Source organism: Benincasa hispida, chromosome 12, assembly GCF_009727055.1.
Source record: "Benincasa hispida cultivar B227 chromosome 12, ASM972705v1, whole genome shotgun sequence".
Taxonomy (NCBI): Eukaryota; Viridiplantae; Streptophyta; class Magnoliopsida; order Cucurbitales; family Cucurbitaceae; genus Benincasa; species Benincasa hispida.
In genome coordinates, this window is record NC_052360.1 from 31960515 (window position 1) to 31974440 (window position 13926).

A 13926-nucleotide genomic window follows, 5' to 3' on the forward strand; every position below is an offset into this window, starting at 1 on the left:
GTTTTGCAAATTATTTATAAAACCATTGAAATTTTTATTAAGGGGTTGATTCTTATTTGTTAAGGGGTGTTTGGCTCACCAACATAATTGAGTTGGGTTGATATAATATACCAACTCATTGTTTGGCCTACCAACTTTAAATGTTGGAGTTGAGTTGATATATTTTACCTACTCACCCTAACTCATTCCAACTCTCCCTTCTTCCAATATTTCCAATGGCTCCATCCATCGGCCATGGTCACACTCTGGGAACTAATTCCAGGCTCCAACAACCACATTCGATGACAACTCCAGCGACCAACTTCGAGCTCCGACAACCACCTCCAATGATAACTTCCTGTCTCTTATACACATCTAGATGTGTATAAGAGACAGCTCCGTACTCTGACAACCACCTCCAATGAAAATTCCGACGACGAAATTCGAGCTCCGACAACCACCTCCAATGATAGCTCTGACAACCACCTCCAACAAAAATCACCTTCGATGACCACCTTCAAGCGAGCAACTCCGAAGAACAACTCGGGGCTTCAACAACCACCTCTGACAACAAATTTCGGCAACTAACTCTAATAATACCTTCATGCGGCTAACTTCGAGCTTCGACAGCCACCTCCGACTAAAAACTAAGGTGAAAATCATCTTTGATGATCAACTTCGATGACCACCTTCACCCAACCAACTCCGGGCTCCGAAAACCACCTTTGATGACAAAATTCGATGACTAACTTCAATACCATCTTCATGCAACCAACTTTAGGCTTTGACAGCCACCTCCAACTACAAACTCCATAAGAAATCATCTTCGATAATGAACTTCGACAGTTATAAGACTGATGATCATATAAATAATAGTATTTTGTTTACATTAAGTGCAATATTTATATGTAAAAATATGTAACTTTTTTTTTTATTTAATTGAATTCACATATCAAATAAGTGATGAGAATATTTAGACAAAAATTATGTAACATATAATTAAAAAATCATAAAATGAAAATTTTTTCCCGGAACATTTTATAGCAAGAATTAGTGATAAATGGAGATTTGTTTTCTAATGATCCTCTAAATTTAAAGAATAGAAAATGAAATTGTTGAAGGAATGTGGTGACATTCTATTGGCTACTAAGATGATAGGGGAGATTTAATTAAAAAAGTTCACGACAGGGTAAAATATAGAGCAGGAATAAGAAGCAAAGGAATAAAACGATAATGAAATTCATGGAGAAAAATTAGGAATAAAAAATTTGATTTCTCTTTGGTTTCTTATTTTATTTAACCATATTCCATATTTTGTTCAAACAAAGATGGGTAGAATTATTGAATAAAAAAGTTTCAAAACAAAAATACTAATCATAAAAGTAGATTATTTAGAATTAAAAAAATTACACAAGATACTCTAAACATATGAACTCAACTCTGCACCTCAAACACAATCATATGAACTAAGGGAGTAAGGAAAAGACAATGTGTTTGCCGCATGATTAAGGGATGTCTTATCATTTTAAAAAATGTCAACTAGATTCGAACCACAGATCTCGTAATACTTTTATAATCGTATGCGAATTAAGCTTTCCTCGCTTTGGCTGGTTTTATAGTTTAGTGAGAAATAACATATATATAAATCTTTATGTTCCTCCCATTTTCTCAACTCTAACTCTCACTTCACTCCACCTCCATTTTTTAACCACTACCAACCCGTGAGTCCCGGTCATATGGGCAACCGGTGCAAAATTTTGATCAAAATCTAAAAAAAAATTATTTTAAATCATAAAATTTCTGAAAATATTTATAAATAATAGTAAAATATCACAGTCTATCTAGATAGACAATAAAATTATATTATATATATATATATATATATATATATTTTTATTCATTTTTCTATATTAATAAAATAACTCAAATCTAAATTATATTAGATAAATTTATACATATTTTTAAGAATTTCAATATACCTTCTATCATTTGAAGGGGTCATGCTTCGAGAATATTTATGATGTATCATAAAATCTAGATATTCTTAGTTTATGCAACCATGGTGACACACAAACATGAAGTTCATGCATCATGTATATAACATATATGTTGCACCTTTTCTTGGACCTAGACGTAGAGGACTTGCTTGAGAGCATGATACTCCAATAGAGGAACAATTGCTGCGATTATGTACTAGATGAGGTTCATCATACAACGTCAAATAAGACATACCTTCCATCATTTATGGTATATTTAAAATGCATTTTCAAGTGTTTAATTTAAAAAATAAGTCACTTTAGAAAAAATTAGAGTATTTGACAACCACTCAAAATAGCTTTTGAAGAGTATTTGGAACAACTTTGATCAAAAGTGTTTAAATAAAAATGATTTTTTTAAAAAAATATTTTTTTCTCAAGTCCATCCAAACGGGACCTTAAACACATTTGGATGTTGTTTATTCAACTAAATGGCGATGACTTGATATCAGTCCCTTGTCATAGTATCTTCATACACCACATTGTTATTCTAAAGTTTTGGTCCCTCATCATCATATGCTCACGGACATAGGTGTGAACATGTAAAGCACAAATAATATTTGTACCATACAAAGTATGCAACTAGAGGACCAAGAAGAACCAAATTGAGCATCAAGGGGTTGTTATTCTAATCGATGACACACACCTAGTTATTGGACTTTGAAAAAATATTAGAAGTGCAGTTTGTCCCACATCGGTTAAATTGAATAATGAGGATGAGCTCCAAGCCTATAAAAAGAGCTTATGCCTCTAGTTTCAAGTCGTCCAAGTTATAGACACTTTAAGCTTAATGTGTTAACTCTTATTAAATTTCTTTTGTATTCTCTAGTTAGAGAGTGGGAAAAATGTGTGATTAGTCAAAAGTTTTGGGAGAGTGCTCTTGTAATTGGGATTGAGGAGATAATTGTTATGTGTGATTGTAACAATTTTTCATATAGTAGATTTCTTTCAATTTTATTGTTTTCTTTTGATTTCTTGCTTTGTGGTTGTAGCATGTCTGACCTTCCACATCGGAAAAGAATTCTTGAAACGGGCTGTGATGTTTGCAGATGTGTGTCAAGCTAGTCCAATAAAGTTTGATGTGGAGAAATAAGTACAAGTCAAGGATGTGTTGATACAAAATGGGTAACACAAGTGCAAGTTAAGCGGTGATGGTGTTCCAATGTAGTTCCGGAGTGATTCCAGCAGAGATTTAATAAGGAGAGTCTTCGAGCAGAAGATAGACTGTTGAGCATACGAACAGTTTAGGCACATGAAAAATAGAGCAGGTTCATCAAAGGAATCTAGATCGGATGCTGACGGTGTCTTTCTTGTCAGAGGAGACGATGACTTCCTTAGAAGAAGACGAAATTCATCCTCGTGGTATATTTACTTTACCAAAGTTTGCACATAGACATTGACTGGTGGTTATGCAAGGTATGTAGTGGAAGTTGTGTTGATGACTGAAGGACTTCCAGGTGAACCAAGTAAGTGGAAGTTGCAACATAAATATCAGCATGGTTTATCGACATGTGACGAAAAAGGAAAATCTTGAGAGATGGTATTCCAAGTGGTCTACTCTTTATGGTGGGGTAGGTTATAATTCTATGAGATGGGAATTATGATTGTTGGTGAAGACAATGAATGCTGCAGAAGCTGTGGATTCTTCAAATATCTTGCTAAGGTGGAATTTGTTGAATTTTGGCAAATTATTAGAAGTACAATTTGTCTCACATAGCTTAAACATCCATCCAAATCCTCTAGCTATCTGATAGATATGTTTGACAACTTCTTTCCACGTCTTAAATTTCAGTTCATACTTATGTTTTTCCCATAATATAAACTTATGTTTGGATTAACTTGGAAAAAAATGTTTTTCAAAAAGTCATTTTCATTTAAACATTTTTGATAAAAACTCTTTAAAATAAGAATACTCATGTGTCTTGTAACTCTTTTTCAAAAGAATACAAGTTTGTTTGGTTTGTTATATACTAAAAGTACTTTTATTAATATCAAATGACTAGAAAGAACAAATGTAAAATACTAGAAACTAATAAACAAAATTGGGAATTCACTGCTTTGACAGAACTTACAAATTTTTTTTGTCAACAATGGTGTTTTTAATGACGTTTTGGTGTGTCAACCTAAATATAAAGTTTTGTTGATGTTTTATAACCATATATATATATTTTTTTTAAATTAATAGTTATTTTAAGCTATAAATTAAAGTTTTATTAACGGTTTTATGTTACAAGCGTCAACAAAACAAAAAGCCTCATGCGTCAACAAATCCCAAATTTGTAGTAATGATAATTTAAAATAATGGTCTTCGGAGTTTGTGAAGGTGGCCATGTCGGAAGTCGCCGAGGTTGGCCACCGAAAGAGTGGTTGGAGTTGGGCAACGGGAGCATCGGTAGTGATGAGGGTTGAGTGCGCTATTGGCATGTGGACATGAGTATATTAAAATATCAGTGACATAAAGTTAGCCTCCCAGTGTTCATATCTCAACTCATAGCAACTCATGCCCTCACTCTAAACACCCCTTTAATAAAAATCACAATATTTTGATAAATAGTTTGCAAAACACGATTTTTTTAATAATAAGTTTTAGATACTATAATAAAAATATAATAAAATAAAAAGTCCAATGTATCTCGAACCTCTAATTTTAAGATTGAAACAGAAATACTATGCTAATTGAGTTAGGTTGATTTTAGCAATTTGAGGTGGACTTATAATATCTATGGATATTCTTAGTTTAGGATTTATTCATAAATGTCCCTCAAATCGAAAGTTAGTTGAACTAGAAGCATATAAAAGTTAGGTAGAAAAGCATGACGTTCTTTGTCCGAATTTTATCTTCAGACGCTATCTTTCCTAACTTCTTCACAAGCACGTCTTTGAATTAATGACCTTATTGGACACAATATCGTGCATTCTCTAAATCATATATTAAAAAAAAAAAAAATACTTTTCAACTTCGAGATTCATTCTATTATATCTCTAAACTAGAAAAATTTTCATTTTAATCTTTGATTTCAATTATATCTCTAAACTATGAAAAATTTGATTTGATCCTTGAAATTTAGAGTTTGTTACAAAACAACAATTGTAAACTTTTGTCATTAAGTTTATACACTATTGGAAAATTACAAATAAGAGAAAAAAATAGAGTAAATATTGAAAAATAAACACGTAAATTAAACAATTAAATATCTTACTTTCTTTAAAGAAATTCAAGCACTTTGTGATGTGTATTATATTTCCTTTATATCAATAACCATTGCAGATGTTCTTTGGCTTATCCACTTCAAGATACAAATACTCAATTGAAACATTGTGAAATTTTGGAAAGTGGTAACTTGCACTCATTATGCTTGTCTCACACTACGTTCGGGCAATTTTGGAAACATTGTAAAACAAGAGTAAAACGATAGAGAGTAAATCAAAATAAACAAACCAAGATTAGTAATTCAAGCCAGTGATAAACCACCAACATCTGAGATCGGGGGCAGTGTGGTGGGAAAAATATTTCACTAATATATAAAAGTCAGGAAATTACAATGTTGTACTTATATGTAAATAAAAACAATTACAGTGACACCCATACAACCTGACTTAATTGATCACCTAAGCTTCATGTAGATGTGAGACTCCCTCTCTCTCGAACTTAGGTTCCTCTAAGTATGTGAATATTAGTGTTGAAACGCTTAGGCTCCTCCTAAGTGTGAGACTCCCTCTCACTTGATGATATCTTTCCTCCAACTTGTGAACTCCTTTCATATGTGAACTTAGGCTCCCCTAAATCTTGAGAACTCCCTTCTCGATGAACAAAGTTTTTTTATGGAAAAGTAGGCATGCGCAGCCGAATTGAGGATCAATTTTACTCTAATCGCATAAATTAAACATACAACCCTAAATTAGTTAATTAGGGTTTTTTAGAAACATTACCTTTGAAGCTCTTGAAACCCGTCTATATCCACTTGAACATGAACCAGACAACCATAGAGCTGACCTACTATCCTCTTGACTCAGAACCGGGTTGTAGGACCCGATGGATGAAGAATCCGAGAGAGAAAAAGAAATGGAAATAGTAGAGTGAAATTTGGGTTGGGTTTGGATTTTTTCAGTCCAATTTTTAAAAACTAATTTTGCAAAATTTTCAAAAGTTTTTAATCCAAAATGACAAGCCCATATTTATAGAAAAGGGCCATGCAAAATTGCATGAAATAACTTCATAAAAACCCAACACCTAAAATCCACTATCTAAATGGGCTTAATGTCTCCACTATAAGCCGACACCTGGCCCCACTATTTTTTTAGTGGAATTATCCAACAAAAGTTTGGATTTTCCCATTAACTTTAGTCAAAGGGAAAATAGTCATTTGGTCAAAGTCAAACTTTGATCGAAAAGTCAACATTTTGATTTTTTATGATTTTTCTATTTTGACTAATTTTGACCTCCCGAGCATGAATCTGTATTCATTTTCTCGAAATTCAAATCACATTTGAATATAAGGTCGGTCAAAATTTGACTTTTCAAAGTCAAAAGTCAACGCTTTGACTTTTTACATCTTTGACCATTTCCATTATTTCCGAGCTTCCGAATATGAACGTATTCATATTCTTGATATTTAAATCACATTTAAATATTAAAGTTGTATCTCTAAACTAAAAAACCGACCACTATATCACATATACTTGTCGATTTCTCTCTCTTCATCTAATTCGAACAATTCGAATTATTCTATCATACTGTTCTAAGTTTATTCCATATGAGCTAGTAGGGGAACCTAATGAACCTATAGATCATGGGCTCCTACGATCCGAGATTAGCTGGCTAAACTCTTTAGATGGAGCTAATTGACATTCGTTAACTCACGGGTCATTCCACTATAGTCCCCTAGTTGCACTCCACTCACTATAGATATATTTGTGTCCATATGATATAACCATGATTAGTAAGCTAATCCTTCATAGGTTGTTCGTAATCTCGACTGGGTCATAAAAACCGTTTTAGCCCCGAGACTATATCTTATGCCTTAAGTTTCACTGATCCTCTAATGAACAATTGGTTTAAGGTCCAACCTGTAAACCAAACTCATCTCAGGTCAATGAGAGGGTGGGGCCCCTTGTTCAAGACCTGGATTCAGTACTAAAGGGAACAACCTATCTACGATCCTTATAACGGGTAGGAGTGAATTCCGTCTTGCACCCTATGTTCCCAGCTATCCACCTGATCTTACCCCTGAAATGGGAGGCTTATTGGGCCAACGATAATGAGCTGCCCTAACCTATGCAGATCTAAGGATAATTCCGAGTGAACATGAGTTCATAGTTAGCTCAAGATTAAGATTAAGTTATCTAGGTCATCAATTAACGAAATAGTCAGCTTTATACATTAAACGACATTTAGAACGTAAAAAGTGACTATTTCATGGTTCAGTATCATGTAAACTCTTTACATAGGATGCCCCCATTTTCATGTCTCCACATAAACGGTTTAGGATCACATCGTTTGTACTAACTACAAAAATGGACCGCATCCATAGTGTCCCCAGAATAAGGCGACCAACCTTATTCATATACTATAAACCATTTTGGCTATATATATTTGAACTTGATCCACATTTATGTCACTACATAAATTTCAAACTTAAACTTAATAGCCTCGGAACCTTAGTTTATTGGATTTATGAATATAGAATTTAAATTTACTAAAGATTTTCAATAACAACTTTATTGAACAAGAATGTGATATTACAAACTACGAGTTTTAGGACATAAAATCCAACAGGTTTAAACTTGAGAACTCTCCTTAAGGCTTGAGAAATCCTTCTCGATGAACAAAGTTTTAAACTCTCGCTAAGTCAGATCAACCATCGCGAATTGTAGCAAGAACAAGTGAAATCGTCACAAAAAGCACAAAATAATTCTTCTTGAAAAACAACGTAGTGTTGTAAGAATTCTGTAAAGCTCCCAAGATAGTCTCACAAACAATTGATGCAGCAACCCTAGCATGAGAACTTCTTGAGCTTAAATAACATAGCGGAATAATGGGAAATATTCTCACACAAAATCGTTAGTACACCAGAAAGGAAAATACTCCAAATAAAATGTTATGCAGAATATGATAAATAAGGAAAGAAATATTCTGTAGATTTGACAATTGAAAGAGCAACCTCTGAGACAAGATCCATTAGAGACAAGAGTAGAGATAACTCCAGAAAGCCAAGAAAATAATGCCAGAAATCTTGAACAAATATATTTAGCCAATATCATTATTTCTAACATATTGTGTAGCTCAAACTACCCTAAACTGAAATATTAAGTTTAAAGCTATACGACTAAGAACATTCCTCTTTTGGCCAATTGCTCTTAAATGAGCAAAGGAGATAGATATGAGAAAATAGAGAGAAGAAATATTTGGACATTTCTAAAACCACCTTTGCAAATGTGCCCAATAAAGGGAAAGTTCTTTGCAAATGTGCTAGGCAGTCTCTTTTGTGGTGTCTTTGGATAAAGAAAGGAAAAGTAGATTTTTTTTTTAATATAAGTATGCTTTTTTTTTATATATTTTTTTATTGGACTTTTGTTCAACGTACAATCTCTTGATGGTGCAAAAATTGCGAGATTAACATTGATCCAAATCTCAATTTTAGATTGGATATCCATTTGAGGTTCACAAACATTGATATCATTGGATAAATATGAATTCTATCTTTCAATTAATTGACAATTAAATGAGTATCTCATGTAACTTACACAGATTGTGAGATCTCTCTTCGTCACCTTAGTGATGAAAGAGACTACAATACATAAAAAGTAAATGGAAGATATGGTATATGAAATCATTTTGAACTATAAACCCCCTCTTTTAACAGTTGGGTTTTGTTACAATCTAGAAAAAAACACATCTTTTTTTGCAAGAATTTGATAAAATATTTTAACACAAAAGTTAATCCAATCCTTTTTCTTTTCAATGTCCACATGTACCCTATGATCAATCTATCCATTGATGATCAAACCAACATATGGTTTAACAGCAGAACCAATCCACAGCCTCCCTTTACTTTCTTCAACTTCACTCACTGACTCCAGTGCTTGACCCTCCCCCCCATCAACCATCCCCTTCACTTCTCCCCTCTCATCCAACTTCACCGCCACCGGATCGGCATGAATCCACGGGATCTTCAGCTCGCCGTGCTGCAATGTCGCTCCCTGGTCGAGCCCCTTCCATGTCTGAGTTTCGAGCTTCCCTCTTCCGGTGTTCATGGCGATCCAGAACTCACCATTATCGGTCCTCTTTATGTTGTCTGGAAACCGCTCGAGTTGCGCGAATATCTCCACCGACTGAGTTTTGGGACCCTTTTGTTTAAGAATATGAATAAATATTTAAGTATACCATTTGATTTAACTGTAATAATGATAAAAACCTGAGGTTCTGTTTTCGAATTTCTATAACCTGATTTATCCTCCCACTTAATTTTGATATTACTTGTTTGACTTTGAACTAAATTTTAAGTCCGTTGGGATTGCATTTGAAATCTTAAAAAGTTATTTTAAAATAATCTTAATCGTTTAGGATGATTGAGATATCAACTTATTTATTATTCAGAATCACTCTTAAAATTGTTCTAACATTCAAAAATTATTTAATGAAGTTTTTAAATTTTAAAATTTAGTATCTTTCCTTATATCCATCTCAAATTTTCATTTTATTAATTTATTTTCTCACATTTATTCTAAATTTTAATTGGTCCAAATTCTTATAACAATTATTTTTTCTAAAAAAAAAATATTTCGTAAAATTTATTTAATTAATCAAAATAGTTGCAATCCAAATCACATATATTTTCAAATAATTATTTAACTAAATTACACTAATTTAGTATTAAATTACCAAACATATTAACTAGTTTTTTCTAATTTAAAATTAAAGTTTAGCAAACATTTACTTCTATCCACAGCTGATTTTTATAGAAACACAACTACCAACAATTATTTTAAAAGTTATAGGAATTTCAAACAAAACCTTAATCTTATAAGAAAAAAAAACTTGGCTTCCGCATCACCATCCCAAATAGTGGTCCAATAAAAATTCGCCATGCAATAATTTTTTTTAATTTAAAAAAGTTATTTTTTTATTACTTTTTTATTATGTAAGAAAAATGGATAGATGGGATTAGATGTAAATGAGGGATACATTGTATACTATATGATCACCTATTAAATTCAATTAAGTTTAAAAAGAAGGAAAAAAACATGAATTTGTATCAATCTTCCCTCATTTTATCACAAGCTTTCAATTTTATCACATGGAACTGTATACTGATTAGATTTTAACAATTTTTACTCTTTATCCAATTTTCACTACATTCATCCATTTGTCCATCACTAATTCAACATTCTAAAACTAAAAATTTTAAACTTTATAGTCTCTGGACCTTGAAAAAGTATAATCTAATAGATTTATAAATTTTAAATTTTTTGTTTACCTAGTTTGTAAACTTTTATAAATATTTAATAGACTTTTAAATTTTAAAGATCTATTAGACACACAATTAAATATTAAAAAAATCTATTAAATACTTTATAAAGTTCAACGACTCTTAGAAAGGACGAAACATGTGATTATTTAACCTAAAAATTACAATATTTTTCTAAACTTAAAGCTAGTTATCAAATTTAGCCGTAAAACTAATTTTAAAGCAAAAGGGAAAAAGAAATTAGTGAGATAAGTAATTATATTGATTACCTTTAACCAGTACTTTAAGATTTGGAGAGTGCCGGTTTCGGCCATTAGAAGGAATGAGGAATCGGCGCTCAAAGCGACGCCGTTTGGGAAAGCGAGGCCATTGAGCAAAACGGTGACGTTTTTGGTGCGTGGATCGTATTTCAGTAGCCTCCCTGTCTTGTCTCCGTTCATTATCGACAACAACCAAACCCTTTCCCCCAACAAATTACAGTAATAATAATTAACAATATTTATTATCATTTCAATACTCAAAATAGTCTCATTAACAATATTACAATTTAATTTTACCACATTATTTATTCATCTCCGTTTTTATTAAATACTCACTTTTAAGTATTTAGCGTTAATTTATCATGTAAAATAGCTTTGTTTCGATTTAATCTCAAAGATTTTAATATTTAAATTTTTTAACACGATTTTTCACTAAATATTCACGTTAAATATTAATCTTAATATCTATTAATTAATTTAAGATAATTATGAAGTAAAATTTTTAAATTAATTTTAATTGTGATGAAAAATAATGAAATTTAATTAGTTATATTTTCTTTTTAATTCTTTCAAATAATTAATATGTATTAACACTAAAAATTGAAAGTGGATATTTAATGAAAAATAGAAATTAAAATGCAAATCTGAAAACTATGGATCATAAAGAAGACTACATTTGATATTGTGTTAACTGTGTCAAAAAGTCATTTATAAAATTAAATGTTTACTTTTAAAAACAAGTTAGTTTCACATTGACTTTAAAAACAATATCATTCTAACTTTTAGATTCTCCTAAAATCAGGTAGAATTTTTAAGTAATATTTAATTTTCAATTTTATCCTTTATTTTATATATTTATCTATTTCTCACCAAATCAAATCTATTTTATATATTTTTTATGATTCAAATGCATCAATTTTTTTTTAAAAAAATATATCATATTCATTTTTTTTAAATAAAACCATTTTCCTTGGTTTTTAAAAATTAATCTATAATAAACCAAATTTATCCTACTAAACAATTATTTAAAATTTTAAATTACAAAATTTTTTTAGAAAAAGTTGATTATAAGTCAACTTTAGTTATTATATCTAAAATAAGATATTTTTGTATTTATTTACCAAATACTCTAACCTACTTTTTTTAAAAAAATTTAAACTGAAATTTATCAAATATTATTTTACTTCTTTTCGCCATTGATTTTTTTTAAAAGCACCGCTACAAATAATTATTTTAGAATACAATGTTATTAATAAATCCCCACTTTAAAATTGTGTTCTTTCCTGGCCATTATTGGTAAAGAATAATTGATAAGCTTTTTCTTTTAAACGTTATTTTTATTTTCTTTTCAATATCTTGACTTTTTCCTTTTTAGTTAAATAATTTAATTGCTAGCTCTTGTACCTTTAGTTTCACTTTTAAACTTTTTTAATTGTTTTAATTTTATCTCTTAAGAATCCAAAGTTTTATCAGCCTTCCTATTCCATAATATTGTATAATTAAATAAATAAAATAATTTTGTGTAATATCTACACATTATTTTTTCTAAGTTGGATTTTTTTAATACTAAATACCCAATCTTTTTTCTTTTTTCTTTTTTCTTTTTTTGGTTTTTTAGCACATTAAATATCAAAACCTACTTATTCAATTCAATGTGCTTTGTGTAGGGTTAGATTGGATGTTTTTCCCTAAAAAAGTTAGACAAGGTCATTAAATTTTATAATTGAGGTAGGGTATAGTGATATTTAGCATTTAAAGATGATATCTCATAGAAATGGGTTTTTTTTTTTTATGTCACATTACTTTTATTAAAATTTCAATGAGTGATAATCCAATCGAAATTTTGTTACATCTCAAATAGAATTGAAACATTTAAACTATCAAGGTACAAATTTAAAAATGGATTAAAATTTAATGGCAAAAAATGAAAATGAATTTTACTACGTTGTTCTTTATTGTTGTTTCTTGTAAGTTGTGACACATTAAAGTATTGATGTAAATAGCAAGTTAACTTTGAACTTCTAATATCAAGACTTAACCCTTTTTTTGGTACTTTATAAACAACACAAATTGTAATATATGCTTATTGGTCAAAATTGTAAACATAGAATAATTTTAAATTTTTGTTCAAAAAGATGAAATAGATATTTATTTAAAAAGTAATGTACATACACACCCTTTCAGTAATTTTTGTTCAACATATAGATAATGTCAAAATAACTATAGCTCTATTGTATATACAATGTGTTATCAAGGATTTGTACTTAAAACTTATCTATCTCTATTATAATATTTTGACATGTGAAAAAAAGTGAAATTATTAAATCTTTTTCTATATAATAAATGAGGGACAATAATTAGGCACAGGTTACAATCTAGTCCCTCATTCATTATATAGTAAAAAAATATAAGGACTTACCTTTTTTAAAAAGAGTAAAAAGAAAAATTTGCCAGTTCAATTTTTAATTGACAAAATAGACACGACACCAAAATATTCTTCATAAATAAATTGGGCCAACAGCCCCACCCTATTTTTCTGTGTGTTAATCCATCCACATTTTGTGGAGATTTTTTTGGTTTGGGAAAATGTCTAACTTCATTTATTAATATACTATTTTATTTAATTAAAAAAAGTTACAACTTTGAAAAAAAAAAACGCTATAGATCATAATTATTGCAATACTATTCAATAGTGTTTTCAAGAGAGAAAAAAAGAAATAAGGGCTACTTATTTGGAATATTAAAATATCATTTTTCATATAATCTCATATATGGTATAGAGAAAAAACATATATATATGAAATTTGTGCATGTAAATTTGCTTTTCTTCATTGAAATTTGAAGTTGTGGAAAATTTAATTTCTACTTTGGGGTTCTTTTTTTCCTTTTTTTTTTTAATGACACAAATTCTATCTATGTAAAAAAAACTGGAAAAAAAAACCGAAAAAAAAAAAAAGGAATGAGGGAAAAAAACAATTTTTGATTCTTATTTGATAATGACTTCGTTTTTAGTTTTTTAAAAATTAAACTTATTTTTCTTATTTTTTTTACCATAATTTGTTTCTTTCTTTAAGTACAAGAATTGAATTTTTTGTCCAATTTTTTTTAGCACGTTTTTAAAAACTACTTTTTTTTTTTTTTTTTTTGGTTTGATTTTTGAAAACATGAGTAAAATATATATAA

At 30.0% G+C, this 13926-nt stretch overlaps 1 pseudogene; it reads right to left on the reverse strand.

The window, feature by feature from the left end:
- Positions 1-8694: 8694 nt before the first annotated feature.
- LOC120093039 overlaps positions 8695-13926 on the reverse strand; it is a 13388-nt pseudogene continuing 8156 nt past the window's right edge.